General features: G+C 42.2%; 59 non-coding genes across 59 annotated transcripts; all 59 read right to left on the bottom strand.

Annotated features, from left to right (window-relative positions):
• Window positions 1–286: 286 nt before the first annotated feature.
• Window positions 287–403, bottom strand: LOC120292289. Its single transcript, XR_005550085.1, has one exon. It is a non-coding gene; the product is annotated as a 5S ribosomal RNA (ribosomal RNA).
• Window positions 404–695: 292 nt separating this feature from the next.
• Window positions 696–812, bottom strand: LOC120292290. The gene has a single exon (XR_005550086.1). It is a non-coding gene; the product is annotated as a 5S ribosomal RNA (ribosomal RNA).
• Window positions 813–1,105: 293 nt separating this feature from the next.
• On the bottom strand, window positions 1,106–1,222 carry LOC120292291. The gene has a single exon (XR_005550087.1). It is a non-coding gene; the product is annotated as a 5S ribosomal RNA (ribosomal RNA).
• Window positions 1,223–1,514: 292 nt separating this feature from the next.
• On the bottom strand, window positions 1,515–1,632 carry LOC120292374. Its single transcript, XR_005550171.1, has one exon. It is a non-coding gene; the product is annotated as a 5S ribosomal RNA (ribosomal RNA).
• Window positions 1,633–1,923: 291 nt separating this feature from the next.
• LOC120292292 lies at window positions 1,924–2,040 on the bottom strand. Its single transcript, XR_005550088.1, has one exon. It is a non-coding gene; the product is annotated as a 5S ribosomal RNA (ribosomal RNA).
• A 290-nt stretch (window positions 2,041–2,330) lies between these two features.
• Window positions 2,331–2,449, bottom strand: LOC120292382. The gene has a single exon (XR_005550178.1). It is a non-coding gene; the product is annotated as a 5S ribosomal RNA (ribosomal RNA).
• Window positions 2,450–2,743: 294 nt separating this feature from the next.
• LOC120292388 lies at window positions 2,744–2,861 on the bottom strand. Its single transcript, XR_005550185.1, has one exon. It is a non-coding gene; the product is annotated as a 5S ribosomal RNA (ribosomal RNA).
• A 293-nt stretch (window positions 2,862–3,154) lies between these two features.
• LOC120292293 lies at window positions 3,155–3,271 on the bottom strand. Its single transcript, XR_005550089.1, has one exon. It is a non-coding gene; the product is annotated as a 5S ribosomal RNA (ribosomal RNA).
• A 292-nt stretch (window positions 3,272–3,563) lies between these two features.
• Window positions 3,564–3,682, bottom strand: LOC120292393. The gene has a single exon (XR_005550190.1). It is a non-coding gene; the product is annotated as a 5S ribosomal RNA (ribosomal RNA).
• Window positions 3,683–3,972: 290 nt separating this feature from the next.
• LOC120292294 lies at window positions 3,973–4,089 on the bottom strand. Its single transcript, XR_005550090.1, has one exon. It is a non-coding gene; the product is annotated as a 5S ribosomal RNA (ribosomal RNA).
• Window positions 4,090–4,379: 290 nt separating this feature from the next.
• Window positions 4,380–4,496, bottom strand: LOC120292295. Its single transcript, XR_005550091.1, has one exon. It is a non-coding gene; the product is annotated as a 5S ribosomal RNA (ribosomal RNA).
• Window positions 4,497–4,788: 292 nt separating this feature from the next.
• Window positions 4,789–4,906, bottom strand: LOC120292375. The gene has a single exon (XR_005550172.1). It is a non-coding gene; the product is annotated as a 5S ribosomal RNA (ribosomal RNA).
• A 292-nt stretch (window positions 4,907–5,198) lies between these two features.
• Window positions 5,199–5,316, bottom strand: LOC120292376. The gene has a single exon (XR_005550173.1). It is a non-coding gene; the product is annotated as a 5S ribosomal RNA (ribosomal RNA).
• A 292-nt stretch (window positions 5,317–5,608) lies between these two features.
• On the bottom strand, window positions 5,609–5,725 carry LOC120292296. The gene has a single exon (XR_005550092.1). It is a non-coding gene; the product is annotated as a 5S ribosomal RNA (ribosomal RNA).
• A 291-nt stretch (window positions 5,726–6,016) lies between these two features.
• Window positions 6,017–6,133, bottom strand: LOC120292298. Its single transcript, XR_005550094.1, has one exon. It is a non-coding gene; the product is annotated as a 5S ribosomal RNA (ribosomal RNA).
• Window positions 6,134–6,428: 295 nt separating this feature from the next.
• Window positions 6,429–6,547, bottom strand: LOC120292341. Its single transcript, XR_005550136.1, has one exon. It is a non-coding gene; the product is annotated as a 5S ribosomal RNA (ribosomal RNA).
• A 292-nt stretch (window positions 6,548–6,839) lies between these two features.
• LOC120292299 lies at window positions 6,840–6,956 on the bottom strand. The gene has a single exon (XR_005550095.1). It is a non-coding gene; the product is annotated as a 5S ribosomal RNA (ribosomal RNA).
• Window positions 6,957–7,248: 292 nt separating this feature from the next.
• Window positions 7,249–7,366, bottom strand: LOC120292377. Its single transcript, XR_005550174.1, has one exon. It is a non-coding gene; the product is annotated as a 5S ribosomal RNA (ribosomal RNA).
• Window positions 7,367–7,656: 290 nt separating this feature from the next.
• LOC120292300 lies at window positions 7,657–7,773 on the bottom strand. Its single transcript, XR_005550096.1, has one exon. It is a non-coding gene; the product is annotated as a 5S ribosomal RNA (ribosomal RNA).
• Window positions 7,774–8,063: 290 nt separating this feature from the next.
• LOC120292378 lies at window positions 8,064–8,181 on the bottom strand. Its single transcript, XR_005550175.1, has one exon. It is a non-coding gene; the product is annotated as a 5S ribosomal RNA (ribosomal RNA).
• A 293-nt stretch (window positions 8,182–8,474) lies between these two features.
• Window positions 8,475–8,591, bottom strand: LOC120292301. The gene has a single exon (XR_005550097.1). It is a non-coding gene; the product is annotated as a 5S ribosomal RNA (ribosomal RNA).
• A 292-nt stretch (window positions 8,592–8,883) lies between these two features.
• On the bottom strand, window positions 8,884–9,000 carry LOC120292302. Its single transcript, XR_005550098.1, has one exon. It is a non-coding gene; the product is annotated as a 5S ribosomal RNA (ribosomal RNA).
• Window positions 9,001–9,289: 289 nt separating this feature from the next.
• LOC120292405 lies at window positions 9,290–9,408 on the bottom strand. Its single transcript, XR_005550202.1, has one exon. It is a non-coding gene; the product is annotated as a 5S ribosomal RNA (ribosomal RNA).
• A 303-nt stretch (window positions 9,409–9,711) lies between these two features.
• LOC120292303 lies at window positions 9,712–9,828 on the bottom strand. Its single transcript, XR_005550099.1, has one exon. It is a non-coding gene; the product is annotated as a 5S ribosomal RNA (ribosomal RNA).
• A 294-nt stretch (window positions 9,829–10,122) lies between these two features.
• Window positions 10,123–10,240, bottom strand: LOC120292380. Its single transcript, XR_005550176.1, has one exon. It is a non-coding gene; the product is annotated as a 5S ribosomal RNA (ribosomal RNA).
• A 301-nt stretch (window positions 10,241–10,541) lies between these two features.
• On the bottom strand, window positions 10,542–10,656 carry LOC120292330. Its single transcript, XR_005550125.1, has one exon. It is a non-coding gene; the product is annotated as a 5S ribosomal RNA (ribosomal RNA).
• A 290-nt stretch (window positions 10,657–10,946) lies between these two features.
• LOC120292304 lies at window positions 10,947–11,063 on the bottom strand. The gene has a single exon (XR_005550100.1). It is a non-coding gene; the product is annotated as a 5S ribosomal RNA (ribosomal RNA).
• Window positions 11,064–11,355: 292 nt separating this feature from the next.
• LOC120292381 lies at window positions 11,356–11,473 on the bottom strand. The gene has a single exon (XR_005550177.1). It is a non-coding gene; the product is annotated as a 5S ribosomal RNA (ribosomal RNA).
• A 290-nt stretch (window positions 11,474–11,763) lies between these two features.
• Window positions 11,764–11,880, bottom strand: LOC120292305. The gene has a single exon (XR_005550101.1). It is a non-coding gene; the product is annotated as a 5S ribosomal RNA (ribosomal RNA).
• A 292-nt stretch (window positions 11,881–12,172) lies between these two features.
• LOC120292306 lies at window positions 12,173–12,289 on the bottom strand. Its single transcript, XR_005550102.1, has one exon. It is a non-coding gene; the product is annotated as a 5S ribosomal RNA (ribosomal RNA).
• A 293-nt stretch (window positions 12,290–12,582) lies between these two features.
• Window positions 12,583–12,699, bottom strand: LOC120292307. Its single transcript, XR_005550103.1, has one exon. It is a non-coding gene; the product is annotated as a 5S ribosomal RNA (ribosomal RNA).
• Window positions 12,700–12,990: 291 nt separating this feature from the next.
• Window positions 12,991–13,107, bottom strand: LOC120292309. The gene has a single exon (XR_005550105.1). It is a non-coding gene; the product is annotated as a 5S ribosomal RNA (ribosomal RNA).
• Window positions 13,108–13,400: 293 nt separating this feature from the next.
• On the bottom strand, window positions 13,401–13,519 carry LOC120292387. Its single transcript, XR_005550184.1, has one exon. It is a non-coding gene; the product is annotated as a 5S ribosomal RNA (ribosomal RNA).
• A 291-nt stretch (window positions 13,520–13,810) lies between these two features.
• Window positions 13,811–13,927, bottom strand: LOC120292310. The gene has a single exon (XR_005550106.1). It is a non-coding gene; the product is annotated as a 5S ribosomal RNA (ribosomal RNA).
• Window positions 13,928–14,219: 292 nt separating this feature from the next.
• On the bottom strand, window positions 14,220–14,338 carry LOC120292352. Its single transcript, XR_005550148.1, has one exon. It is a non-coding gene; the product is annotated as a 5S ribosomal RNA (ribosomal RNA).
• A 292-nt stretch (window positions 14,339–14,630) lies between these two features.
• LOC120292311 lies at window positions 14,631–14,747 on the bottom strand. The gene has a single exon (XR_005550107.1). It is a non-coding gene; the product is annotated as a 5S ribosomal RNA (ribosomal RNA).
• Window positions 14,748–15,039: 292 nt separating this feature from the next.
• LOC120292313 lies at window positions 15,040–15,156 on the bottom strand. The gene has a single exon (XR_005550108.1). It is a non-coding gene; the product is annotated as a 5S ribosomal RNA (ribosomal RNA).
• A 293-nt stretch (window positions 15,157–15,449) lies between these two features.
• On the bottom strand, window positions 15,450–15,567 carry LOC120292383. The gene has a single exon (XR_005550179.1). It is a non-coding gene; the product is annotated as a 5S ribosomal RNA (ribosomal RNA).
• A 292-nt stretch (window positions 15,568–15,859) lies between these two features.
• Window positions 15,860–15,976, bottom strand: LOC120292314. The gene has a single exon (XR_005550109.1). It is a non-coding gene; the product is annotated as a 5S ribosomal RNA (ribosomal RNA).
• Window positions 15,977–16,267: 291 nt separating this feature from the next.
• LOC120292315 lies at window positions 16,268–16,384 on the bottom strand. The gene has a single exon (XR_005550110.1). It is a non-coding gene; the product is annotated as a 5S ribosomal RNA (ribosomal RNA).
• A 295-nt stretch (window positions 16,385–16,679) lies between these two features.
• Window positions 16,680–16,796, bottom strand: LOC120292316. The gene has a single exon (XR_005550111.1). It is a non-coding gene; the product is annotated as a 5S ribosomal RNA (ribosomal RNA).
• A 293-nt stretch (window positions 16,797–17,089) lies between these two features.
• LOC120292384 lies at window positions 17,090–17,207 on the bottom strand. Its single transcript, XR_005550181.1, has one exon. It is a non-coding gene; the product is annotated as a 5S ribosomal RNA (ribosomal RNA).
• Window positions 17,208–17,498: 291 nt separating this feature from the next.
• LOC120292286 lies at window positions 17,499–17,617 on the bottom strand. Its single transcript, XR_005550082.1, has one exon. It is a non-coding gene; the product is annotated as a 5S ribosomal RNA (ribosomal RNA).
• Window positions 17,618–17,907: 290 nt separating this feature from the next.
• LOC120292297 lies at window positions 17,908–18,026 on the bottom strand. Its single transcript, XR_005550093.1, has one exon. It is a non-coding gene; the product is annotated as a 5S ribosomal RNA (ribosomal RNA).
• A 292-nt stretch (window positions 18,027–18,318) lies between these two features.
• Window positions 18,319–18,437, bottom strand: LOC120292320. Its single transcript, XR_005550115.1, has one exon. It is a non-coding gene; the product is annotated as a 5S ribosomal RNA (ribosomal RNA).
• A 291-nt stretch (window positions 18,438–18,728) lies between these two features.
• LOC120292317 lies at window positions 18,729–18,845 on the bottom strand. The gene has a single exon (XR_005550112.1). It is a non-coding gene; the product is annotated as a 5S ribosomal RNA (ribosomal RNA).
• Window positions 18,846–19,135: 290 nt separating this feature from the next.
• LOC120292318 lies at window positions 19,136–19,252 on the bottom strand. The gene has a single exon (XR_005550113.1). It is a non-coding gene; the product is annotated as a 5S ribosomal RNA (ribosomal RNA).
• Window positions 19,253–19,544: 292 nt separating this feature from the next.
• Window positions 19,545–19,661, bottom strand: LOC120292319. The gene has a single exon (XR_005550114.1). It is a non-coding gene; the product is annotated as a 5S ribosomal RNA (ribosomal RNA).
• Window positions 19,662–19,952: 291 nt separating this feature from the next.
• LOC120292321 lies at window positions 19,953–20,069 on the bottom strand. Its single transcript, XR_005550116.1, has one exon. It is a non-coding gene; the product is annotated as a 5S ribosomal RNA (ribosomal RNA).
• A 291-nt stretch (window positions 20,070–20,360) lies between these two features.
• On the bottom strand, window positions 20,361–20,477 carry LOC120292322. The gene has a single exon (XR_005550117.1). It is a non-coding gene; the product is annotated as a 5S ribosomal RNA (ribosomal RNA).
• Window positions 20,478–20,768: 291 nt separating this feature from the next.
• On the bottom strand, window positions 20,769–20,885 carry LOC120292323. The gene has a single exon (XR_005550118.1). It is a non-coding gene; the product is annotated as a 5S ribosomal RNA (ribosomal RNA).
• Window positions 20,886–21,177: 292 nt separating this feature from the next.
• On the bottom strand, window positions 21,178–21,294 carry LOC120292324. Its single transcript, XR_005550119.1, has one exon. It is a non-coding gene; the product is annotated as a 5S ribosomal RNA (ribosomal RNA).
• A 295-nt stretch (window positions 21,295–21,589) lies between these two features.
• On the bottom strand, window positions 21,590–21,707 carry LOC120292385. Its single transcript, XR_005550182.1, has one exon. It is a non-coding gene; the product is annotated as a 5S ribosomal RNA (ribosomal RNA).
• A 293-nt stretch (window positions 21,708–22,000) lies between these two features.
• LOC120292325 lies at window positions 22,001–22,117 on the bottom strand. The gene has a single exon (XR_005550120.1). It is a non-coding gene; the product is annotated as a 5S ribosomal RNA (ribosomal RNA).
• Window positions 22,118–22,408: 291 nt separating this feature from the next.
• LOC120292326 lies at window positions 22,409–22,525 on the bottom strand. Its single transcript, XR_005550121.1, has one exon. It is a non-coding gene; the product is annotated as a 5S ribosomal RNA (ribosomal RNA).
• A 293-nt stretch (window positions 22,526–22,818) lies between these two features.
• Window positions 22,819–22,935, bottom strand: LOC120292327. The gene has a single exon (XR_005550122.1). It is a non-coding gene; the product is annotated as a 5S ribosomal RNA (ribosomal RNA).
• Window positions 22,936–23,229: 294 nt separating this feature from the next.
• LOC120292328 lies at window positions 23,230–23,346 on the bottom strand. Its single transcript, XR_005550123.1, has one exon. It is a non-coding gene; the product is annotated as a 5S ribosomal RNA (ribosomal RNA).
• Window positions 23,347–23,639: 293 nt separating this feature from the next.
• Window positions 23,640–23,756, bottom strand: LOC120292329. Its single transcript, XR_005550124.1, has one exon. It is a non-coding gene; the product is annotated as a 5S ribosomal RNA (ribosomal RNA).
• A 294-nt stretch (window positions 23,757–24,050) lies between these two features.
• Window positions 24,051–24,169, bottom strand: LOC120292308. The gene has a single exon (XR_005550104.1). It is a non-coding gene; the product is annotated as a 5S ribosomal RNA (ribosomal RNA).
• Between the last annotated feature and the right edge of the window lie 2,636 nt (window positions 24,170–26,805).

Consider the following 26,805-nt stretch of genomic DNA (forward strand, 5'->3'; position numbering starts at 1 on the left):
TTACGCATTGCAAACTTATTTGAAGCAAAAGCCATTTCTCGTCTTAAGAAATGTCCGCAGAGTTCTACTTCCGGCTTTCGAGGAGCCGTTGCGCAATCGCCGGATAAATTAACGATATATTAACTTAGAAACAACGGAAAATATACGGAGAACTTTTAAAACCGTTTCCTCGATCGAAATCTCGACCCGGGAAATCGTCAAAATAAGAATAAAAAACGAAATAAATCTAAAATCGATCGAAATCTCGACCCGGCAAATCGTCAAAATAAAAATAAAAACGAAAAGAGGGGTGCAACACGAGGACTTCCCAGAGGTCACCCATCCTAGTACTACTCTCGCCCAAGCACGCTTAACTTCGGAGTTCGATGGGATCCGGTGCATTAGTGCTGGTATGATCGCACCCGTCATGTTACGCATTGCAAACTTATTTGAAGCAAAAGCCATTTCTCGTCTTAAGAAATGTCCGCAGAGTTCTACTTCCGGCTTTCGAGGAGCCGTTGCGCAATCGCCGGATAAATTAACGATATATTAACTTAGAAACAACGGAAAATATACGGAGAACTTTTAAAACCGTTTCCTCGATCGAAATCTCGACCCGGAAATCGTCAAAATAAGAATAAAAAACGAAATAAATCTAAAATCGATCGAAATCTCGACCCGGCAAATCGTCAAAATAAAAATAAAAACGAAAAAGAGGGGTGCAACACGAGGACTTCCCAGAGGTCACCCATCCTAGTACTACTCTCGCCCAAGCACGCTTAACTTCGGAGTTCGATGGGATCCGGTGCATTAGTGCTGGTATGATCGCACCCGTCATGTTACGCATTGCAAACTTATTTGAAGCAAAAGCCATTTCTCGTCTTAAGAAATGTCCGCAGAGTTCTACTTCCGGCTTTCGAGGAGCCGTTGCGCAATCGCCGGATAAATTAACGATATATTAACTTAGAAACAACGGAAAATATACGGAGAACTTTTAAAAACCGTTTCCTCGATCGAAATCTCGACTGGGAAATCGTCAAAATAAAGAATAAAAACGAAATAAATCTAAAATCGATCGAAATCTCGACCCGGCAAATCGTCAAAATAAAAATAAAAACGAAAAAGAGGGGTGCAACACGAGGACTTCCCAGAGGTCACCCATCCTAGTACTACTCTCGCCCAAGCACGCTTAACTTCGGAGTTCGATGGGATCCGGTGCATTAGTGCTGGTATGATCGCACCCGTCATGTTACGCATTGCAAACTTATTTGAAGCAAAAGCCATTTCTCGTCTTAAGAAATGTCCGCAGAGTTCTACTTCCGGCTTTCGAGGAGCCGTTGCGCAATCGCCGGATAAATTAACGATATATTAACTTAGAAACAACGGAAAATATACGGAGAACTTTTAAAACCGTTTCCCTCGATCGAAATCTCGACTGGGAAATCGTCAAAATAAGAATAAAAACGAAATCAATCTAAAATCGATCGAAATCTCGACCCGGCAAATCGTCAAAATAAAAATAAAAACGAAAAAGAGGGGTGCAACACGAGGACTTCCCAGGAGGTCACCCATCCTAGTACTACTCTCGCCCAAGCACGCTTAACTTCGGAGTTCGATGGGATCCGGTGCATTAGTGCTGGTATGATCGCACCCGTCATGTTACGCATTGCAAACTTATTTGAAGCAAAAGCCATTTCTCGTCTTAAGAAATGTCCGCAGAGTTCTACTTCCGGCTTTCGAGGAGCCGTTGCGCAATCGCCGGATAAATTAACGATATATTAACTTAGAAACAACGGAAAATATACGGAGAACTTTTAAAACCGTTTCCTCGATCGAAATCTCGACCCGGAAATCGTCAAAATAAGAATAAAAAACGAAATCAATCTAAAATCGATCGAAATCTCGACCCGGCAAATCGTCAAAATAAAAATAAAAACGAAAAGAGGGGTGCAACACGAGGACTTCCCAGAGGTCACCCATCCTAGTACTACTCTCGCCCAAGCACGCTTAACTTCGGAGTTCGATGGGATCCGGTGCATTAGTGCTGGTATGATCGCACCCGTCATGTTACGCATTGCAAACTTATTTGAAGCAAAAGCCATTTCTCGTCTTAAGAAATGTCCGCAGAGTTCTACTTCCGGCTTTCGAGGAGCCGTTGCGCAATCGCCGGATAAATTAACGATATATTAACTTAGAAACAACGGAAAATATACGGAGAACTTTTAAAACCGTTTCCCGATCGAAATCTCGACTGGGAAATCGTCAAAATAAGAATAAAAACGAAATCAATCTAAAATCGATCGAAATGTCGACCCGGCAAATCGTCAAAATAAAAATAAAAACGAAAAAGAGGGGTGCAACACGAGGACTTCCCAGGAGGTCACCCATCCTAGTACTACTCTCGCCCAAGCACGCTTAACTTCGGAGTTCTGATGGGATCCGGTGCATTAGTGCTGGTATGATCGCACCCGTCATGTTACGCATTGCAAACTTATTTGAAGCAAAAGCCATTTCTCGTCTTAAGAAATGTCCGCAGAGTTCTACTTCCGGCTTTCGAGGAGCCGTTGCGCAATCGCCGGATAAATTAACGATATATTAACTTAGAAACAACGGAAAATATACGGAGAACTTTTAAAAACCGTTTCCCTCGATCGAAATCTCGACCCGGAAATCGTCAAAATAAAAATAAAAAACGAAATAAATCTAAAATCGATCGAAATCTCGACCCGGCAAATCGTCAAAATAAAAGTAAAAACGAAAAAGAGCGGTGCAACACGAGGACTTCCCAGGAGGTCACCCATCCTAGTACTACTCTCGCCCAAGCACGCTTAACTTCGGAGTTCGATGGGATCCGGTGCATTAGTGCTGGTATGATCGCACCCGTCATGTTACGCATTGCAAACTTATTTGAAGCAAAAGCCATTTCTCGTCTTAAGAAATGTCCGCAGAGTTCTACTTCCGGCTTTCGAGGAGCCGTTGCGCAATCGCCGGATAAATTAACGATATATTAACTTAGAAACAACGGAAAATATACGGAGAACTTTTAAAACCGTTTCCCTCGATCGAAATCTCGACTGGGAAATCGTCAAAATAAGAATAAAAAACGAAATCAAATCTAAAATCGATCGAAATCTCGACCCGGCAAATCGTCAAAATAAAAATAAAAACGAAAAGAGGGGTGCAACACGAGGACTTCCCAGAGGTCACCCATCCTAGTACTACTCTCGCCCAAGCACGCTTAACTTCGGAGTTCGATGGGATCCGGTGCATTAGTGCTGGTATGATCGCACCCGTCATGTTACGCATTGCAAACTTATTTGAAGCAAAAGCCATTTCTCGTCTTAAGAAATGTCCGCAGAGTTCTACTTCCGGCTTTCGAGGAGCCGTTGCGCAATCGCCGGATAAATTAACGATATATTAACTTAGAAACAACGGAAAATATACGGAGAACTTTTAAAACCGTTTCCTCGATCGAAATCTCGACCCGGGAAATCGTCAAAATAAGAATAAAAACGAAATCAATCTAAAATCGATCGAAATCTCGACCCGGCAAATCGTCAAAATAAAAATAAAAACGAAAAAGAGGGGTGCAACACGAGGACTTCCCAGGAGGTCACCCATCCTAGTACTACTCTCGCCCAAGCACGCTTAACTTCGGAGTTCTGATGGGATCCGGTGCATTAGTGCTGGTATGATCGCACCCGTCATGTTACGCATTGCAAACTTATTTGAAGCAAAAGCCATTTCTCGTCTTAAGAAATGTCCGCAGAGTTCTACTTCCGGCTTTCGAGGAGCCGTTGCGCAATCGCCGGATAAATTAACGATATATTAACTTAGAAACAACGGAAAATATACGGAGAACTTTTAAAACCGTTTCCTCGATCGAAATCTCGACCCGGAAATCGTCAAAATAAGAATAAAAACGAAATCAATCTAAAATCGATCGAAATCTCGACCCGGCAAATCGTCAAAATAAAAATAAAAACGAAAAGAGGGGTGCAACACGAGGACTTCCCAGAGGTCACCCATCCTAGTACTACTCTCGCCCAAGCACGCTTAACTTCGGAGTTCGATGGGATCCGGTGCATTAGTGCTGGTATGATCGCACCCGTCATGTTACGCATTGCAAACTTATTTGAAGCAAAAGCCATTTCTCGTCTTAAGAAATGTCCGCAGAGTTCTACTTCCGGCTTTCGAGGAGCCGTTGCGCAATCGCCGGATAAATTAACGATATATTAACTTAGAAACAACGGAAAATATACGGAGAACTTTTAAAACCGTTTCCTCGATCGAAATCTCGACTGGAAATCGTCAAAATAAGAATAAAAACGAAATCAATCTAAAATCGATCGAAATCTCGACCCGGCAAATCGTCAAAATAAAAATAAAAACGAAAAAGAGGGGTGCAACACGAGGACTTCCCAGAGGTCACCCATCCTAGTACTACTCTCGCCCAAGCACGCTTAACTTCGGAGTTCGATGGGATCCGGTGCATTAGTGCTGGTATGATCGCACCCGTCATGTTACGCATTGCAAACTTATTTGAAGCAAAAGCCATTTCTCGTCTTAAGAAATGTCCGCAGAGTTCTACTTCCGGCTTTCGAGGAGCCGTTGCGCAATCGCCGGATAAATTAACGATATATTAACTTAGAAACAACGGAAAATATACGGAGAACTTTTAAAACCGTTTCCTCGATCGAAATCTCGACTCGGGAAATCGTCAATATAAGAATAAAAACGAAATAAATCTAAAATCGATCGAAATCTCGACCCGGCAAATCGTCAAAATAAAAATAAAAACGAAAAAGAGGGGTGCAACACGAGGACTTCCCAGGAGGTCACCCATCCTAGTACTACTCTCGCCCAAGCACGCTTAACTTCGGAGTTCGATGGGATCCGGTGCATTAGTGCTGGTATGATCGCACCCGTCATGTTACGCATTGCAAACTTATTTGAAGCAAAAGCCATTTCTCGTCTTAAGAAATGTCCGCAGAGTTCTACTTCCGGCTTTCGAGGAGCCGTTGCGCAATCGCCGGATAAATTAACGATATATTAACTTAGAAACAACGGAAAATATACGGAGAACTTTTAAAACCGTTTCCCTCGATCGAAATCTCGACCCGGAAATCGTCAAAATAAGAATAAAAACGAAATAAATCTAAAATCGATCGAAATCTCGACCCGGCAAATCGTCAAAATAAAAATAAAAACGAAAAAGAGGGGTGCAACACGAGGACTTCCCAGGAGGTCACCCATCCTAGTACTACTCTCGCCCAAGCACGCTTAACTTCGGAGTTCGATGGGATCCGGTGCATTAGTGCTGGTATGATCGCACCCGTCATGTTACGCATTGCAAACTTATTTGAAGCAAAAGCCATTTCTCGTCTTAAGAAATGTCCGCAGAGTTCTACTTCCGGCTTTCGAGGAGCCGTTGCGCAATCGCCGGATAAATTAACGATATATTAACTTAGAAACAACGGAAAATATACGGAGAACTTTTAAAAACCGTTTCCTCGATCGAAATCTCGACCCGGAAATCGTCAAAATAAGAATAAAAAACGAAATCAATCTAAAATCGATCGAAATCTCGACCCGGCAAATCGTCAAAATAAAAATAAAAACGAAAAGAGGGGTGCAACACGAGGACTTCCCAGAGGTCACCCATCCTAGTACTACTCTCGCCCAAGCACGCTTAACTTCGGAGTTCGATGGGATCCGGTGCATTAGTGCTGGTATGATCGCACCCGTCATGTTACGCATTGCAAACTTATTTGAAGCAAAAGCCATTTCTCGTCTTAAGAAATGTCCGCAGAGTTCTACTTCCGGCTTTCGAGGAGCCGTTGCGCAATCGCCGGATAAATTAACGATATATTAACTTAGAAACAACGGAAAATATACGGAGAACTTTTAAAACCGTTTCCTCGATCGAAATCTCGACTGGGAAATCGTCAAAATAAGAATAAAAAACGAAATCAATCTAAAATCGATCGAAATCTCGACCCGGCAAATCGTCAAAATAAAAATAAAAACGAAAAGAGGGGTGCAACACGAGGACTTCCCAGAGGTCACCCATCCTAGTACTACTCTCGCCCAAGCACGCTTAACTTCGGAGTTCGATGGGATCCGGTGCATTAGTGCTGGTATGATCGCACCCGTCATGTTACGCATTGCAAACTTATTTGAAGCAAAAGCCATTTCTCGTCTTAAGAAATGTCCGCAGAGTTCTACTTCCGGCTTTCGAGGAGCCGTTGCGCAATCGCCGGATAAATTAACGATATATTAACTTAGAAACAACGGAAAATATACGGAGAACTTTTAAAACCGTTTCCCTCGATCGAAATCTCGACCCGGGAAATCGTCAAAATAAGAATAAAAAACGAAATAAATCTAAAATCGATCGAAATCTCGACCCGGCAAATCGTCAAAATAAAAATAAAAAACGAAAAAGAGGGGTGCAACACGAGGACTTCCCAGGAGGTCACCCATCCTAGTACTAGTCTCGCCCAAGCACGCTTAACTTCGGAGTTCTGATGGGATCCGGTGCATTAGTGCTGGTATGATCGCACCCGTCATGTTACGCATTGCAAACTTATTTGAAGCAAAAGCCATTTCTCGTCTTAAGAAATGTCCGCAGAGTTCTACTTCCGGCTTTCGAGGAGCCGTTGCGCAATCGCCGGATAAATTAACGATATATTAACTTAGAAACAACGGAAAATATACGGAGAACTTTTAAAAACCGTTTCCCTCGATCGAAATCTCGACTGGAAATCGTCAAAATAAGAATAAAAACGAAATCAATCTAAAATCGATCGAAATCTCGACCCGGCAAATCGTCAAAATAAAAATAAAAACGAAAAAGAGGGGTGCAACACGAGGACTTCCCAGAGGTCACCCATCCTAGTACTACTCTCGCCCAAGCACGCTTAACTTCGGAGTTCGATGGGATCCGGTGCATTAGTGCTGGTATGATCGCACCCGTCATGTTACGCATTGCAAACTTATTTGAAGCAAAAGCCATTTCTCGTCTTAAGAAATGTCCGCAGAGTTCTACTTCCGGCTTTCGAGGAGCCGTTGCGCAATCGCCGGATAAATTAACGATATATTAACTTAGAAACAACGGAAAATATACGGAGAACTTTTAAAACCGTTTCCCTCGATCGAAATCTCGACTGGAAATCGTCAAAATAAGAATAAAAAACGAAATCAATCTAAAATCGATCGAAATCTCGACCCGGCAAATCGTCAAAATAAAAATAAAAACGAAAAAGAGGGGTGCAACACGAGGACTTCCCAGGAGGTCACCCATCCTAGTACTACTCTCGCCCAAGCACGCTTAACTTCGGAGTTCGATGGGATCCGGTGCATTAGTGCTGGTATGATCGCACCCGTCATGTTACGCATTGCAAACTTATTTGAAGCAAAAGCCATTTCTCGTTTAAGAAATGTCCGCAGAGTTCTACTTCCGGCTTTCGAGGAGCCGTTGCGCAATCGCCGGATAAATTAACGATATATTAACTTAGAAACAACGGAAAATATACGGAGAACTTTTAAAACCGTTTCCCTCGATCGAAATCTCGACCCGGAAATCGTCAAAATAAGAATAAAAACGAAATAAATCTAAAATCGATCGAAATCTCGACCCGGCAAATCGTCAAAATAAAAATAAAAACGAAAAGAGGGGTGCAACACGAGGACTTCCCAGAGGTCACCCATCCTAGTACTACTCTCGCCCAAGCACGCTTAACTTCGGAGTTCGATGGGATCCGGTGCATTAGTGCTGGTATGATCGCACCCGTCATGTTACGCATTGCAAACTTATTTGAAGCAAAAGCCATTTCTCGTCTTAAGAAATGTCCGCAGAGTTCTACTTCCGGCTTTCGAGGAGCCGTTGCGCAATCGCCGGATAAATTAACGATATATTAACTTAGAAACAACGGAAAATATACGGAGAACTTTTAAAACCGTTTCCTCGATCGAAATCTCGACTGGAAATCGTCAAAATAAGAATAAAAACGAAATAAATCTAAAATCGATCGAAATCTCGACCCGGCAAATCGTCAAAATAAAAATAAAAACGAAAAAGAGGGGTGCAACACGAGGACTTCCCAGGAGGTCACCCATCCTAGTACTACTCTCGCCCAAGCACGCTTAACTTCGGAGTTCGATGGGATCCGGTGCATTAGTGCTGGTATGATCGCACCCGTCATGTTACGCATTGCAAACTTATTTGAAGCAAAAGCCATTTCTCGTCTTAAGAAATGTCCGCAGAGTTCTACTTCCGGCTTTCGAGGAGCCGTTGCGCAATCGCCGGATAAATTAACGATATATTAACTTAGAAACAACGGAAAATATACGGAGAACTTTTAAAAACCGTTTCCCTCGATCGAAATCTCGACCCGGAAATCGTCAAAATAAGAATAAAAACGAAATCAATCTAAAATCGATCGAAATCTCGACCCGGCAAATCGTCAAAATAAAAATAAAAACGAAAAAGAGGGGTGCAACACGAGGACTTCCCAGAGGTCACCCATCCTAGTACTACTCTCGCCCAAGCACGCTTAACTTCGGAGTTCGATGGGATCCGGTGCATTAGTGCTGGTATGATCGCACCCGTCATGTTACGCATTGCAAACTTATTTGAAGCAAAAGCCATTTCTCGTCTTAAGAAATGTCCGCAGAGTTCTACTTCCGGCTTTCGAGGAGCCGTTGCGCAATCGCCGGATAAATTAACGATATATTAACTTAGAAACAACGGAAAATATACGGAGAACTTTTAAAACCGTTTCCCTCGATCGAAATCTCGACTGGAAATCGTCAAAATAAGAATAAAAAACGAAATAAATCTAAAATCGATCGAAATCTCGACCCGGCAAATCGTCAAAATAAAAATAAAAACGAAAAAGAGGGGTGCAACACGAGGACTTCCCAGAGGTCACCCATCCTAGTACTACTCTCGCCCAAGCACGCTTAACTTCGGAGTTCGATGGGATCCGGTGCATTAGTGCTGGTATGATCGCACCCGTCATGTTACGCATTGCAAACTTATTTGAAGCAAAAGCCATTTCTCGTCTTAAGAAATGTCCGCAGAGTTCTACTTCCGGCTTTCGAGGAGCCGTTGCGCAATCGCCGGATAAATTAACGATATATTAACTTAGAAACAACGGAAAATATACGGAGAACTTTTAAAACCGTTTCCTCGATCGAAATCTCGACTGGAAATCGTCAAAATAAGAATAAAAACGAAATAAATCTAAAATCGATCGAAATCTCGACCCGGCAAATCGTCAAAATAAAAATAAAAACGAAAAGAGGGGTGCAACACGAGGACTTCCCAGGAGGTCACCCATCCTAGTACTACTCTCGCCCAAGCACGCTTAACTTCGGAGTTCTGATGGGATCCGGTGCATTAGTGCTGGTATGATCGCACCCGTCATGTTACGCATTGCAAACTTATTTGAAATTTATTTGAAGCAAAAGCCATTTCTCGTCTTAAGAAATGTCCGCAGAGTTCTACTTCCGGCTTTCGAGGAGCCGTTGCGCAATCGCCGGATAAATTAACGATATATTAACTTAGAAACAACGGAAAATATACGGAGAACTTTTAAAAACCGTTTCCCTCGATCGAAATCTCGACTGGAAATCGTCAAAATAAGAATAAAAAACGAAATCAATCTAAAATCGATCGAAATCTCGACCCGGCAAATCGTCAAAATAAAAATAAAAACGAAAAGAGGGGTGCAACACGAGGACTTCCCAGAGGTCACCCATCCTAGTACTACTCTCGCCCAAGCACGCTTAACTTCGGAGTTCGATGGGATCCGGTGCATTAGTGCTGGTATGATCGCACCCGTCATGTTACGCATTGCAAACTTATTTGAAGCAAAAGCCATTTCTCGTCTTAAGAAATGTCCGCAGAGTTCTACTTCCGGCTTTCGAGGAGCCGTTGCGCAATCGCCGGATAAATTAACGATATATTAACTTAGAAACAACGGAAAATATACGGAGAACTTTTAAAACCGTTTCCCTCGATCGAAATCTCGACCCGGGAAATCGTCAAAATAAGAATAAAAAACGAAATAAATCTAAAATCGATCGAAATCTCGACCCGGCAAATCGTCAAAATAAAAATAAAAACGAAAAAGAGGGGTGCAACACGAGGACTTCCCAGGAGGTCACCCATCCTAGTACTACTCTCGCCCAAGCACGCTTAACTTCGGAGTTCGATGGGATCCGGTGCATTAGTGCTGGTATGATCGCACCCGTCATGTTACGCATTGCAAACTTATTTGAAGCAAAAGCCATTTCTCGTCTTAAGAAATGTCCGCAGAGTTCTACTTCCGGCTTTCGAGGAGCCGTTGCGCAATCGCCGGATAAATTAACGATATATTAACTTAGAAACAACGGAAAATATACGGAGAACTTTTAAAAAAAACGTTTCGATTTCCTCGATCGAAATCTCGACCCGGAAATCGTCAAAATAAGAATAAAAAACGAAATCAATCTAAAATCGATCGAAATCTCGACCCGGCAAATCGTCAAAATAAAAATAAAAACGAAAAAGAGGGGTGCAACACGAGGACTTCCCAGAGGTCACCCATCCTAGTACTACTCGCCCAAGCACGCTTAACTTCGGAGTTCGATGGGATCCGGTGCATTAGTGCTGGTATGATCGCACCCGTCATGTTACGCATTGCAAACTTATTTGAAGCAAAAGCCATTTCTCGTCTTAAGAAATGTCCGCAGAGTTCTACTTCCGGCTTTCGAGGAGCCGTTGCGCAATCGCCGGATAAATTAACGATATATTAACTTAGAAACAACGGAAAATATACGGAGAACTTTTAAAACCGTTTCCTCGATCGAAATCTCGACCCGGAAATCGTCAAAATAAGAATAAAAACGAAATAAATCTAAAATCGATCGAAATCTCGACCCGGCAAATCGTCAAAATAAAAATAAAAACGAAAAGAGGGGTGCAACACGAGGACTTCCCAGAGGTCACCCATCCTAGTACTACTCTCGCCCAAGCACGCTTAACTTCGGAGTTCGATGGGATCCGGTGCATTAGTGCTGGTATGATCGCACCCGTCATGTTACGCATTGCAAACTTATTTGAAGCAAAAGCCATTTCTCGTCTTAAGAAATGTCCGCAGAGTTCTACTTCCGGCTTTCGAGGAGCCGTTGCGCAATCGCCGGATAAATTAACGATATATTAACTTAGAAACAACGGAAAATATACGGAGAACTTTTAAAACCGTTTCCCTCGATCGAAATCTCGACTGGAAATCGTCAAAATAAGAATAAAAAACGAAATAAATCTAAAATCGATCGAAATCTCGACCCGGCAAATCGTCAAAATAAAAATAAAAACGAAAAAGAGGGGTGCAACACGAGGACTTCCCAGGAGGTCACCCATCCTAGTACTACTCTCGCCCAAGCACGCTTAACTTCGGAGTTCGATGGGATCCGGTGCATTAGTGCTGGTATGATCGCACCCGTCATGTTACGCATTGCAAACTTATTTGAAGCAAAAGCCATTTCTCGTCTTAAGAAATGTCCGCAGAGTTCTACTTCCGGCTTTCGAGGAGCCGTTGCGCAATCGCCGGATAAATTAACGATATATTAACTTAGAAACAACGGAAAATATACGGAGAACTTTTAAAACCGTTTCCTCGATCGAAATCTCGACCCGGAAATCGTCAAAATAAGAATAAAAACGAAATAAATCTAAAATCGATCGAAATCTCGACCCGGCAAATCGTCAAAATAAAAATAAAAACGAAAAGAGGGGTGCAACACGAGGACTTCCCAGAGGTCACCCATCCTAGTACTACTCTCGCCCAAGCACGCTTAACTTCGGAGTTCGATGGGATCCGGTGCATTAGTGCTGGTATGATCGCACCCGTCATGTTACGCATTGCAAACTTATTTGAAGCAAAAGCCATTTCTCGTCTTAAGAAATGTCCGCAGAGTTCTACTTCCGGCTTTCGAGGAGCCGTTGCGCAATCGCCGGATAAATTAACGATATATTAACTTAGAAACAACGGAAAATATACGGAGAACTTTTAAAACCGTTTCCCTCGATCGAAATCTCGACCCGGAAATCGTCAAAATAAGAATAAAAACGAAATCAATCTAAAATCGATCGAAATCTCGACCCGGCAAATCGTCAAAATAAAAATAAAAACGAAAAAGAGGGGTGCAACACGAGGACTTCCCAGAGGTCACCCATCCTAGTACTACTCTCGCCCAAGCACGCTTAACTTCGGAGTTCGATGGGATCCGGTGCATTAGTGCTGGTATGATCGCACCCGTCATGTTACGCATTGCAAACTTATTTGAAGCAAAAGCCATTTCTCGTCTTAAGAAATGTCCGCAGAGTTCTACTTCCGGCTTTCGAGGAGCCGTTGCGCAATCGCCGGATAAATTAACGATATATTAACTTAGAAACAACGGAAAATATACGGAGAACTTTTAAAACCGTTTCCCTCGATCGAAATCTCGACCCGGGAAATCGTCAAAATAAGAATAAAAAACGAAATAAATCTAAAATCGATCGAAATCTCGACCCGGCAAATCGTCAAAATAAAAATAAAAACGAAAAGAGGGGTGCAACACGAGGACTTCCCAGAGGTCACCCATCCTAGTACTACTCTCGCCCAAGCACGCTTAACTTCGGAGTTCGATGGGATCCGGTGCATTAGTGCTGGTATGATCGCACCCGTCATGTTACGCATTGCAAACTTATTTGAAGCAAAAGCCATTTCTCGTCTTAAGAAATGTCCGCAGAGTTCTACTTCCGGCTTTCGAGGAGCCGTTGCGCAATCGCCGGATAAATTAACGATATATTAACTTAGAAACAACGGAAAATATACGGAGAACTTTTAAAACCGTTTCCTCGATCGAAATCTCGACTGGGAAATCGTCAAAATAAGAATAAAAACGAAATCAATCTAAAATCGATCGAAATCTCGACCCGGCAAATCGTCAAAATAAAAATAAAAACGAAAAAGAGGGGTGCAACACGAGGACTTCCCAGAGGTCACCCATCCTAGTACTACTCTCGCCCAAGCACGCTTAACTTCGGAGTTCGATGGGATCCGGTGCATTAGTGCTGGTATGATCGCACCCGTCATGTTACGCATTGCAAACTTATTTGAAGCAAAAGCCATTTCTCGTCTTAAGAAATGTCCGCAGAGTTCTACTTCCGGCTTTCGAGGAGCCGTTGCGCAATCGCCGGATAAATTAACGATATATTAACTTAGAAACAACGGAAAATATACGGAGAACTTTTAAAACCGTTTCCCTCGATCGAAATCTCGACCCGGGAAATCGTCAAAATAAGAATATAAAACGAAATCAATCTAAAATCGATCGAAATCTCGACCCGGCAAATCGTCAAAATAAAAGTAAAAACGAAAAAGAGGGTTCAACACGGGGACTTCCCAGGAGGTCACCCATCCTAGTACTACTCTCGCCCAAGCACGCTTAACTTCGGAGTTCTGATGGGATCCGGTGCATTAGTGCTGGTATGATCGCACCCGTCATGTTACGCATTGCAAACTTATTTGAAGCAAAAGCCATTTCTCGTCTTAAGAAATGTCCGCAGAGTTCTACTTCCGGCTTTCGAGGAGCCGTTGCGCAATCGCCGGATAAATTAACGATATATTAACTTAGAAACAACGGAAAATATACGGAGAACTTTTAAAAACCGTTTCCTCGATCGAAATCTCGACTGGAAATCGTCAAAATAAGAATAAAAACGAAATAAATCTAAAATCGATCGAAATCTCGACCCGGCAAATCGTCAAAATAAAAATAAAAACGAAAAAGAGGGGTGCAACACGAGGACTTCCCAGAGGTCACCCATCCTAGTACTACTCTCGCCCAAGCACGCTTAACTTCGGAGTTCGATGGGATCCGGTGCATTAGTGCTGGTATGATCGCACCCGTCATGTTACGCATTGCAAACTTATTTGAAGCAAAAGCCATTTCTCGTCTTAAGAAATGTCCGCAGAGTTCTACTTCCGGCTTTCGAGGAGCCGTTGCGCAATCGCCGGATAAATTAACGATATATTAACTTAGAAACAACGGAAAATATACGGAGAACTTTTAAAACCGTTTCCCTCGATCGAAATCTCGACTGGAAATCGTCAAAATAAAAATAAAAAACGAAATAAATCTAAAATCGATCGAAATCTCGACCCGGCAAATCGTCAAAATAAAAGTAAAAACGAATAAGAGGGGTGCAACGCGAGGACTTCCCTAGAGGTCACCCATCCTAGTACTACTCTCGCCCAAGCACGCTTAACTTCGGAGTTCTGATGGGATCCGGTGCATTAGTGCTGGTATGATCGCACCCGTCATGTTACGCATTGCAAACTTATTTGAAGCAAAAGCCATTTCTCGTCTTAAGAAATGTCCCGAGAGTTCTACTTCCGGCTTTCGAGGAGCCGTTGCGCAATCGCCGGATAATTAATGATATATTAACTTAGAAACAACGAAAAATGTACGGAGAACTTTTAAAAACCGTTTCCTCGATCGAAATCTCGACCCGGAAATCGTCAAAATAAGAATAAAAAACGAAATCAATCTAAAATCGATCGAAATCTCGACCCGGCAAATCGTCAAAATAAAAATAAAAACGAAAAAGAGGGGTGCAACACGAGGACTTCCCAGAGGTCACCCATCCTAGTACTACTCTCGCCCAAGCACGCTTAACTTCGGAGTTCGATGGGATCCGGTGCATTAGTGCTGGTATGATCGCACCCGTCATGTTACGCATTGCAAACTTATTTGAAGCAAAAGCCATTTCTCGTCTTAAGAAATGTCCGCAGAGTTCTACTTCCGGCTTTCGAGGAGCCGTTGCGCAATCGCCGGATAAATTAACGATATATTAACTTAGAAACAACGGAAAATATACGGGAGAACTTTTAAAACCGTTTCCTCGATCGAAATCTCGACTGGAAATCGTCAAAATAAGAATAAAAAACGAAATCAATCTAAAATCGATCGAAATCTCGACCCGGCAAATCGTCAAAATAAAAATAAAAACGAAAAAGAGGGGTGCAACACGAGGACTTCCCAGAGGTCACCCATCCTAGTACTACTCTCGCCCAAGCACGCTTAACTTCGGAGTTCGATGGGATCCGGTGCATTAGTGCTGGTATGATCGCACCCGTCATGTTACGCATTGCAAACTTATTTGAAGCAAAAGCCATTTCTCGTCTTAAGAAATGTCCGCAGAGTTCTACTTCCGGCTTTCGAGGAGCCGTTGCGCAATCGCCGGATAAATTAACGATATATTAACTTAGAAACAACGGAAAATATACGGAGAACTTTTAAAAACCGTTTCCCTCGATCGAAATCTCGACCCGGAAATCGTCAAAATAAGAATAAAAACGAAATAAATCTAAAATCGATCGAAATCTCGACCCGGCAAATCGTCAAAATAAAAATAAAAACGAAAAAGAGGGGTGCAACACGAGGACTTCCCAGGAGGTCACCCATCCTAGTACTACTCTCGCCCAAGCACGCTTAACTTCGGAGTTCGATGGGATCCGGTGCATTAGTGCTGGTATGATCGCACCCGTCATGTTACGCATTGCAAACTTATTTGAAGCAAAAGCCATTTCTCGTCTTAAGAAATGTCCGCAGAGTTCTACTTCCGGCTTTCGAGGAGCCGTTGCGCAATCGCCGGATAAATTAACGATATATTAACTTAGAAACAACGGAAAATATACGGAGAACTTTTAAAACCGTTTCCCTCGATCGAAATCTCGACCCGGAAATCGTCAAAATAAGAATAAAAAACGAAATAAATCTAAAATCGATCGAAATCTCGACCCGGCAAATCGTCAAAATAAAAATAAAAACGAAAAGAGGGGTGCAACACGAGGACTTCCCAGAGGTCACCCATCCTAGTACTACTCTCGCCCAAGCACGCTTAACTTCGGAGTTCGATGGGATCCGGTGCATTAGTGCTGGTATGATCGCACCCGTCATGTTACGCATTGCAAACTTATTTGAAGCAAAAGCCATTTCTCGTCTTAAGAAATGTCCGCAGAGTTCTACTTCCGGCTTTCGAGGAGCCGTTGCGCAATCGCCGGATAAATTAACGATATATTAACTTAGAAACAACGGAAAATATACGGAGAACTTTTAAAACCGTTTCCCTCGATCGAAATCTCGACCCGGAAATCGTCAAAATAAGAATAAAAACGAAATCAATCTAAAATCGATCGAAATCTCGACCCGGCAAATCGTCAAAATAAAAATAAAAACGAAAAGAGGGGTGCAACACGAGGACTTCCCAGAGGTCACCCATCCTAGTACTACTCTCGCCCAAGCACGCTTAACTTCGGAGTTCGATGGGATCCGGTGCATTAGTGCTGGTATGATCGCACCCGTCATGTTACGCATTGCAAACTTATTTGAAGCAAAAGCCATTTCTCGTCTTAAGAAATGTCCGCAGAGTTCTACTTCCGGCTTTCGAGGAGCCGTTGCGCAATCGCCGGATAAATTAACGATATATTAACTTAGAAACAACGGAAAATATACGGAGAACTTTTAAAAACCGTTTCCCTCGATCGAAATCTCGACCCGGCAAATCGTCAAAATAAGAATAAAAAACGAAATCAATCTAAAATCGATCGAAATCTCGACCCGGCAAATCGTCAAAATAAAAATAAAAACGAAAAAGAGGGGTGCAACACGAGGACTTCCCAGAGGTCACCCATCCTAGTACTACTCTCGCCCAAGCACGCTTAACTTCGGAGTTCGATGGGATCCGGTGCATTAGTGCTGGTATGATCGCACCCGTCATGTTACGCATTGCAAACTTATTTGAAGCAAAAGCCATTTCTCGTCTTAAGAAATGTCCGCAGAGTTCTACTTCCGGCTTTCGAGGAGCCGTTGCGCAATCGCCAGATAAATTAACGATATATTAACTTAGAAACAACGGAAAATATACGGAGAACTTTTAAAACCGTTTCCTCGATCGAAATCTCGACCCGGGAAATCGTCAAAATAAGAATAAAAAACGAAATCAATCTAAAATCGATCGAAATCTCGACCCGGCAAATCGTCAAAATAAAAATAAAAACGAAAAAGAGGGGTGCAACACGAGGACTTCCCAGGAGGTCACCCATCCTAGTACTACTCTCGCCCAAGCACGCTTAACTTCGGAGTTCGATGGGATCCGGTGCATTAGTGCTGGTATGATCGCACCCGTCATGTTACGCATTGCAAACTTATTTGAAGCAAAAGCCATTTCTCGTCTTAAGAAATGTCCGCAGAGTTCTACTTCCGGCTTTCGAGGAGCCGTTGCGCAATCGCCGGATAAATTAACGATATATTAACTTAGAAACAACGGAAAATATACGGAGAACTTTTAAAACCGTTTCCCTCGATCGAAATCTCGACTGGGAAATCGTCAAAATAAGAATAAAAACGAAATAAATCTAAAATCGATCGAAATCTCGACCCGGCAAATCGTCAAAATAAAAATAAAAACGAAAAGAGGGGTGCAACACGAGGACTTCCCAGGAGGTCACCCATCCTAGTACTACTCTCGCCCAAGCACGCTTAACTTCGGAGTTCTGATGGGATCCGGTGCATTAGTGCTGGTATGATCGCACCCGTCATGTTACGCATTGCAAACTTATTTGAAGCAAAAGCCATTTCTCGTCTTAAGAAATGTCCGCAGAGTTCTACTTCCGGCTTTCGAGGAGCCGTTGCGCAATCGCCGGATAAATTAACGATATATTAACTTAGAAACAACGGAAAATATACGGAGAACTTTTAAAACCGTTTCCTCGATCGAAATCTCGACCCGGAAATCGTCAAAATAAGAATAAAAAACGAAATCAATCTAAAATCGATCGAAATCTCGACCCGGCAAATCGTCAAAATAAAAATAAAAACGAAAAGGGGGTGCAACACGAGGACTTCCCAGGAGGTCACCCATCCTAGTACTACTCTCGCCCAAGCACGCTTAACTTCGGAGTTCTGATGGGATCCGGTGCATTAGTGCTGGTATGATCGCACCCGTCATGTTACGCATTGCAAACTTATTTGAAGCAAAAGCCATTTCTCGTCTTAAGAAATGTCCGCAGAGTTCTACTTCCGGCTTTCGAGGAGCCGTTGCGCAATCGCCGGATAAATTAACGATATATTAACTTAGAAACAACGGAAAATATACGGAGAACTTTTAAAACCGTTTCCCTCGATCGAAATCTCGACCCGGAAATCGTCAAAATAAGAATAAAAACGAAATAAATCTAAAATCGATCGAAATCTCGACCCGGCAAATCGTCAAAATAAAAATAAAAACGAAAAAGAGGGGTGCAACACGAGGACTTCCCAGGAGGTCACCCATCCTAGTACTACTCTCGCCCAAGCACGCTTAACTTCGGAGTTCTGATGGGATCCGGTGCGTTAGTGCTGGTATGATCGCACCCGTCATGTTACGCATTGCAAACTTATTTGAAGCAAAAGCCATTTCTCGTCTTAAGAAATGTCCGCAGAGTTCTACTTCCGGCTTTCGAGGAGCCGTTGCGCAATCGCCGGATAAATTAACGATATATTAACTTAGAAACAACGGAAAATATACGGAGAACTTTTAAAACCGTTTCCCTCGATCGAAATCTCGACTGGGAAATCGTCAAAATAAGAATAAAAACGAAATCAATCTAAAATCGATCGAAATCTCGACCCGGCAAATCGTCAAAATAAAAATAAAAACGAAAAGAGGGGTGCAACACGAGGACTTCCCAGAGGTCACCCATCCTAGTACTACTCTCGCCCAAGCACGCTTAACTTCGGAGTTCGATGGGATCCGGTGCATTAGTGCTGGTATGATCGCACCCGTCATGTTACGCATTGCAAACTTATTTGAAGCAAAAGCCATTTCTCGTCTTAAGAAATGTCCGCAGAGTTCTACTTCCGGCTTTCGAGGAGCCGTTGCGCAATCGCCGGATAAATTAACGATATATTAACTTAGAAACAACGGAAAATATACGGAGAACTTTTAAAACCGTTTCCCTCGATCGAAATCTCGACTGGAAATCGTCAAATAAGAATAAAAACGAAATAAATCTAAAATCGATCGAAATCTCGACCCGGCAAATCGTCAAAATAAAAATAAAAACGAAAAAGAGGGGTGCAACACGAGGACTTCCCAGAGGTCACCCATCCTAGTACTACTCTCGCCCAAGCACGCTTAACTTCGGAGTTCGATGGGATCCGGTGCATTAGTGCTGGTATGATCGCACCCGTCATGTTACGCATTGCAAACTTATTTGAAGCAAAAGCCATTTCTCGTCTTAAGAAATGTCCGCAGAGTTCTACTTCCGGCTTTCGAGGAGCCGTTGCGCAATCGCCGGATAAATTAACGATATATTAACTTAGAAACAACGGAAAATATACGGAGAACTTTTAAAACCGTTTCCCTCGATCGAAATCTCGACCCGGAAATCGTCAAAATAAGAATATAAAACGAAATCAATCTAAAATCGATCGAAATCTCGACCCGGCAAATCGTCAAAATAAAAATAAAAACGAAAAGAGGGGTGCAACACGAGGACTTCCCAGAGGTCACCCATCCTAGTACTACTCTCGCCCAAGCACGCTTAACTTCGGAGTTCGATGGGATCCGGTGCATTAGTGCTGGTATGATCGCACCCGTCATGTTACGCATTGCAAACTTATTTGAAGCAAAAGCCATTTCTCGTCTTAAGAAATGTCCGCAGAGTTCTACTTCCGGCTTTCGAGGAGCCGTTGCGCAATCGCCGGATAAATTAACGATATATTAACTTAGAAACAACGGAAAATATACGGAGAACTTTTAAAACCGTTTCCCTCGATCGAAATCTCGACCCGGAAATCGTCAAATAAGAATAAAAAACGAAATAAATCTAAAATCGATCGAAATCTCGACCCGGCAAATCGTCAAAATAAAAATAAAAACGAAAAGAGGGGTGCAACACGAGGACTTCCCAGAGGTCACCCATCCTAGTACTACTCTCGCCCAAGCACGCTTAACTTCGGAGTTCGATGGGATCCGGTGCATTAGTGCTGGTATGATCGCACCCGTCATGTTACGCATTGCAAACTTATTTGAAGCAAAAGCCATTTCTCGTCTTAAGAAATGTCCGCAGAGTTCTACTTCCGGCTTTCGAGGAGCCGTTGCGCAATCGCCGGATAAATTAACGATATATTAACTTAGAAACAACGGAAAATATACGGAGAACTTTTAAAACCGTTTCCTCGATCGAAATCTCGACTGGAAATCGTCAAAATAAGAATAAAAAACGAAATAAATCTAAAATCGATCGAAATCTCGACCCGGCAAATCGTCAAAATAAAAATAAAAACGAAAAAGAGGGGTGCAACACGAGGACTTCCCAGAGGTCACCCATCCTAGTACTACTCTCGCCCAAGCACGCTTAACTTCGGAGTTCGATGGGATCCGGTGCATTAGTGCTGGTATGATCGCACCCGTCATGTTACGCATTGCAAACTTATTTGAAGCAAAAGCCATTTCTCGTCTTAAGAAATGTCCGCAGAGTTCTACTTCCGGCTTTCGAGGAGCCGTTGCGCAATCGCCGGATAAATTAACGATATATTAACTTAGAAACAACGGAAAATATACGGAGAACTTTTAAAACCGTTTCCTCGATCGAAATCTCGACTGGAAATCGTCAAAATAAGAATAAAAAACGAAATAAATCTAAAATCGATCGAAATCTCGACCCGGCAAATCGTCAAAATAAAAATAAAAACGAAAAAGAGGGGTGCAACACGAGGACTTCCCAGAGGTCACCCATCCTAGTACTACTCTCGCCCAAGCACGCTTAACTTCGGAGTTCGATGGGATCCGGTGCATTAGTGCTGGTATGATCGCACCCGTCATGTTACGCATTGCAAACTTATTTGAAGCAAAAGCCATTTCTCGTCTTAAGAAATGTCCGCAGAGTTCTACTTCCGGCTTTCGAGGAGCCGTTGCGCAATCGCCGGATAAATTAACGATATATTAACTTAGAAACAACGGAAAATATACGGAGAACTTTTAAAACCGTTTCCCTCGATCGAAATCTCGACCCGGAAATCGTCAAAATAAGAATAAAAAACGAAATAAATCTAAAATCGATCGAAATCTCGACCCGGCAAATCGTCAAAATAAAAATAAAAACGAAAAGAGGGGTGCAACACGAGGACTTCCCAGAGGTCACCCATCCTAGTACTACTCTCGCCCAAGCACGCTTAACTTCGGAGTTCGATGGGATCCGGTGCATTAGTGCTGGTATGATCGCACCCGTCATGTTACGCATTGCAAACTTATTTGAAGCAAAAGCCATTTCTCGTCTTAAGAAATGTCCGCAGAGTTCTACTTCCGGCTTTCGAGGAGCCGTTGCGCAATCGCCGGATAAATTAACGATATATTAACTTAGAAACAACGGAAAATATACGGAGAACTTTTAAAAACCGTTTCCCTCGATCGAAATCTCGACCCGGGAAATCGTCAAAATAAGAATATAAAACGAAATCAATCTAAAATCGATCGAAATCTCGACCCGGCAAATCGTCAAAATAAAAATAAAAACGAAAAAGAGGGGTGCAACACGAGGACTTCCCAGGAGGTCACCCATCCTAGTACTACTCTCGCCCAAGCACGCTTAACTTCGGAGTTCGATGGGATCCGGTGCATTAGTGCTGGTATGATCGCACCCGTCATGTTACGCATTGCAAACTTATTTGAAGCAAAAGCCATTTCTCGTCTTAAGAAATGTCCGCAGAGTTCTACTTCCGGCTTTCGAGGAGCCGTTGCGCAATCGCCGGATAAATTAACGATATATTAACTTAGAAACAACGGAAAATATACGGAGAACTTTTAAAACCGTTTCCCTCGATCGAAATCTCGACCCGGGAAATCGTCAAAATAAGAATAAAAACGAAATAAATCTAAAATCGATCGAAATCTCGACCCGGCAAATCGTCAAAATAAAAATAAAAACGAAAAAGAGGGGTGCAACACGAGGACTTCCCAGAGGTCACCCATCCTAGTACTACTCTCGCCCAAGCACGCTTAACTTCGGAGTTCGATGGGATCCGGTGCATTAGTGCTGGTATGATCGCACCCGTCATGTTACGCATTGCAAACTTATTTGAAGCAAAAGCCATTTCTCGTCTTAAGAAATGTCCGCAGAGTTCTACTTCCGGCTTTCGAGGAGCCGTTGCGCAATCGCCGGATAAATTAACGATATATTAACTTAGAAACAACGGAAAATATACGGAGAACTTTTAAAAACCGTTTCCTCGATCGAAATCTCGACTGGAAATCGTCAAAATAAGAATAAAAACGAAATCAATCTAAAATCGATCGAAATCTCGACCCGGCAAATCGTCAAAATAAAAATAAAAACGAAAAAGAGGGGTGCAACACGAGGACTTCCCAGAGGTCACCCATCCTAGTACTACTCTCGCCCAAGCACGCTTAACTTCGGAGTTCGATGGGATCCGGTGCATTAGTGCTGGTATGATCGCACCCGTCATGTTACGCATTGCAAACTTATTTGAAGCAAAAGCCATTTCTCGTCTTAAGAAATGTCCGCAGAGTTCTACTTCCGGCTTTCGAGGAGCCGTTGCGCAATCGCCGGATAAATTAACGATATATTAACTTAGAAACAACGGAAAATATACGGAGAACTTTTAAAACCGTTTCCTCGATCGAAATCTCGACTGGGAAATCGTCAAAATAAGAATAAAAAAACGAAATCAATCTAAAATCGATCGAAATCTCGACCCGGCAAATCGTCAAAATAAAAATAAAAACGAAAAAGAGGGGTGCAACACGAGGACTTCCCAGAGGTCACCCATCCTAGTACTACTCTCGCCCAAGCACGCTTAACTTCGGAGTTCGATGGGATCCGGTGCATTAGTGCTGGTATGATCGCACCCGTCATGTTACGCATTGCAAACTTATTTGAAGCAAAAGCCATTTCTCGTCTTAAGAAATGTCCGCAGAGTTCTACTTCCGGCTTTCGAGGAGCCGTTGCGCAATCGCCGGATAAATTAACGATATATTAACTTAGAAACAACGGAAAATATACGGAGAACTTTTAAAACCGTTTCCTCGATCGAAATCTCGACCCGGGAAATCGTCAAAATAATAAGAATAAAAACGAAATAAATCTAAAATCGATCGAAATCTCGACCCGGCAAATCGTCAAAATAAAAATAAAAACGAAAAGAGGGGTGCAACACGAGGACTTCCCAGAGGTCACCCATCCTAGTACTACTCTCGCCCAAGCACGCTTAACTTCGGAGTTCGATGGGATCCGGTGCATTAGTGCTGGTATGATCGCACCCGTCATGTTACGCATTGCAAACTTATTTGAAGCAAAAGCCATTTCTCGTCTTAAGAAATGTCCGCAGAGTTCTACTTCCGGCTTTCGAGGAGCCGTTGCGCAATCGCCGGATAAATTAACGATATATTAACTTAGAAACAACGGAAAATATACGGAGAACTTTTAAAACCGTTTCCCTCGATCGAAATCTCGACCCGGAAATCGTCAAAATAAGAATAAAAAACGAAATCAATCTAAAATCGATCGAAATCTCGACCCGGCAAATCGTCAAAATAAAAATAAAAACGAAAAAGAGGGGTGCAACACGAGGACTTCCCAGAGGTCACCCATCCTAGTACTACTCTCGCCCAAGCACGCTTAACTTCGGAGTTCGATGGGATCCGGTGCATTAGTGCTGGTATGATCGCACCCGTCATGTTACGCATTGCAAACTTATTTGAAGCAAAAGCCATTTCTCGTCTTAAGAAATGTCCGCAGAGTTCTACTTCCGGCTTTCGAGGAGCCGTTGCGCAATCGCCGGATAAATTAACGATATATTAACTTAGAAACAACGGAAAATATACGGAGAACTTTTAAAAACAGTTTCCCTCGATCGAACTCTCGACCCGGGAAATCGTCAAAATAATAAAATAAAACGAAATCAATCTAAAATCGATCGAAATCTCGACCCGGAAATCGTCAAAATAAAAATAAAAACGAAAAAGAGGGGTGCAACACGAGGACTTCCCAGGAGGTCACCCATCCTAGTACTACTCTCGCCCAAGCACGCTTAACTTCGGAGTTCTGATGGGATCCGGTGCATTAGTGCTGGTATGATCGCACCCGTCATGTTACGCATTGCAAACTTATTTGAAGCAAAAGCCATTTCTCGTCTTAAGAAATGTCCGCAGAGTTCTACTTCCGGCTTTCGAGGAGCCGTTGCGCAATCGCCGGATAAATTAACGATATATTAACTTAGAAACAACGGAAAATATACGGAGAACTTTTAAAAACCGTTTCCTCGATCGAAATCTCGACTGGAAATCGTCAAAATAAGAATAAAAACGAAACATCTCACACCAGATGATGGGCTTGATAGCTGTTTCTATCAAGAATATAAGGCATTCAACATTCATCAACTTTACAAACAATTCATACTGACAACAAGCCGTGCGACTGGTGAGTACACCTGCATTTGGGAGCTCAAATTATGCACCTGTTAGGGATGACATAATGGCTACAACCCTGAAAAGAAATAAACAATCGATGTCTCATAGTGCTCCCAAACATATTTTGTTGCTGATCAGTCCAAGTATACCTATCCTAAAGGCTATACTTGACTATTCTCAAAAACACCATGTATTACAATTACATCCGCAACTACATAGGGCGATATAATTGGTCGAATGAAAATACATGTGATAGATGTAAAATAATAATAAGGTCTTCCTTCGCACCTTACAAGTTCATCTCAATTTCAGAACAATTGCTTTCCTAGACACGTCCTATAAGCCATATTGCAACCAGTATAGGGCTTATATCTGGTCGACTAGTAAATACATGTGATAGATATAAAACAATAATAGTCTTCCTTCGCACTCATGTCTCATCACTGAATAATTGCTTTCTAGACACTGTGCTCCGATAAGCCAAAATCCATTCATGACCGCCCGTAACATGCTAAAGTAGCAACATTGATCTTTCACTTCAAGAACATAGTCGAAGTAATAAGTACAAAATTGGCAGTAAATTATAAATTACCTCAAGGGCTCACATGATGAGTAAATAGGGATACTTTACTCATTTTCCCTTTATTGGTCGTATAATGCACATGTAGTATGAATTAATATTATAGTGGGATTACTTTTCTATAAGAGCGTATGTCATTTATCAAATATATCTATTATAAAGATCTTAGCTTAAAGAAATCACTGCATTTCTCACGATCATGTTTACCCTGAAAAGCATATCAGCTCGCTTCTAAAGCGCCTTGGCTAAGTACTCGATCCGGCATCTTTCGTGCATACATGATTATGGGATCATGTTTGGTCTTATTATAGTCAAATCACAGACCTCATCTTGACTCAATCAATGCGACATATTTATGTACCGTAATTTGCACTTCAGCATTTATTTGTACATAATGTCCCATTCCAACGTGCTTGAAAAGCACTTGAGGCGATTGTCGTGGTGAGTGAGCCAATCATTGCCTGCCGACATACTTCTTTCAATAATATGTGTGTTTGTGCTAGTCTCATAAAGGATTGCACTTATTGATAAACATCAAATCTAATATATAATAAAAACAAGTACAATACATCTGTCCATAAATACATAAACCAATGATTCTCTACAATTACATATCACATTCTACGCAATCCTAGCAACATCCTATGGGTCAAGAATATGTCTCAGGAAATACTCTTAAATGGATCAACAATCATTCTATTGGTTGACATGTATTGCATGGATCACTCTTTTCTGGGCGCTTATAATATCTCTGATGAATATTTTATGTCAATGTGCTTTTGTCCTTCCATGATACTTGGGATCTTCACATAGGCAATGGCTGCTTGACTATCGAAATAAACTATCACCTATCTTGGAAACTTCAAAAAAATAAAGGGCTAAATTTTCTAAAAACGTTTTTAGTCGTACTGCTTCTTGCACCGCAGCAGGAACATGCAATAAACGGCCTCCATCGTAGATAAGGCCATGCATGTTTGTTTCTTGCTATTCCAAGAAATCGCACCTCCATTGAGCAAGAACACATATCCAAGTCGATTTACGTCATCCAGTGCCCCCACCCAATCGGCATCTAAATAGCCTAATAGGCGTAAATCATTCCCTTGGTAACAAAGTCGAGAATCCATGGAGCCTTTCTGCTATCTCAGATCCTCTTCACTCGCTTTCCAAATTGTGCTTGACCAGGATTTGATTGATATCGGCTCACCAATCCTACGGTAGCATATGTCGGGTCGAGTAAACATCATAGCATACATCAAACTTCCGACTGCCCACAAGGAAATGCTTTCCATCACTTTAATTTCTCGAGTCTTAGGACACATCTCAAGACTTAGCCTTCACCTTGCATAACATGGGTAAATGCTGGCAACTGCCAATATAAGATTCTTGTGATAAAGTAAGAAGTTTCCTTGATCGATCTCTTTCGATCTTAACTCATAATATATAAACAGCTTCTCCCATGTCCTTCTATTTCAAAATTAGAGGACAACCACTTCATGATGATAATCCAAAACCTTTGTCATTTCCAACTAATAGAATATCATCCACATAAAGTGATAAAATCACAAATTTACTGGACTGTTTGATATATACACGCTGATCTTCCTCGATCATCTGAAACCAAAGGATTATGGCTCAATGAAACAAAGATACCATTGTTCAGATACTGCTTAAGGCCATATATTGAGCGATGAAGCTTGCAAACTTTATGCTCTTGACCTTAGCTATGAAATCT

Source organism: Eucalyptus grandis, chromosome 3 (genome assembly GCF_016545825.1).
Source record: "Eucalyptus grandis isolate ANBG69807.140 chromosome 3, ASM1654582v1, whole genome shotgun sequence".
Classification (NCBI taxonomy): Eukaryota; Viridiplantae; Streptophyta; class Magnoliopsida; order Myrtales; family Myrtaceae; genus Eucalyptus; species Eucalyptus grandis.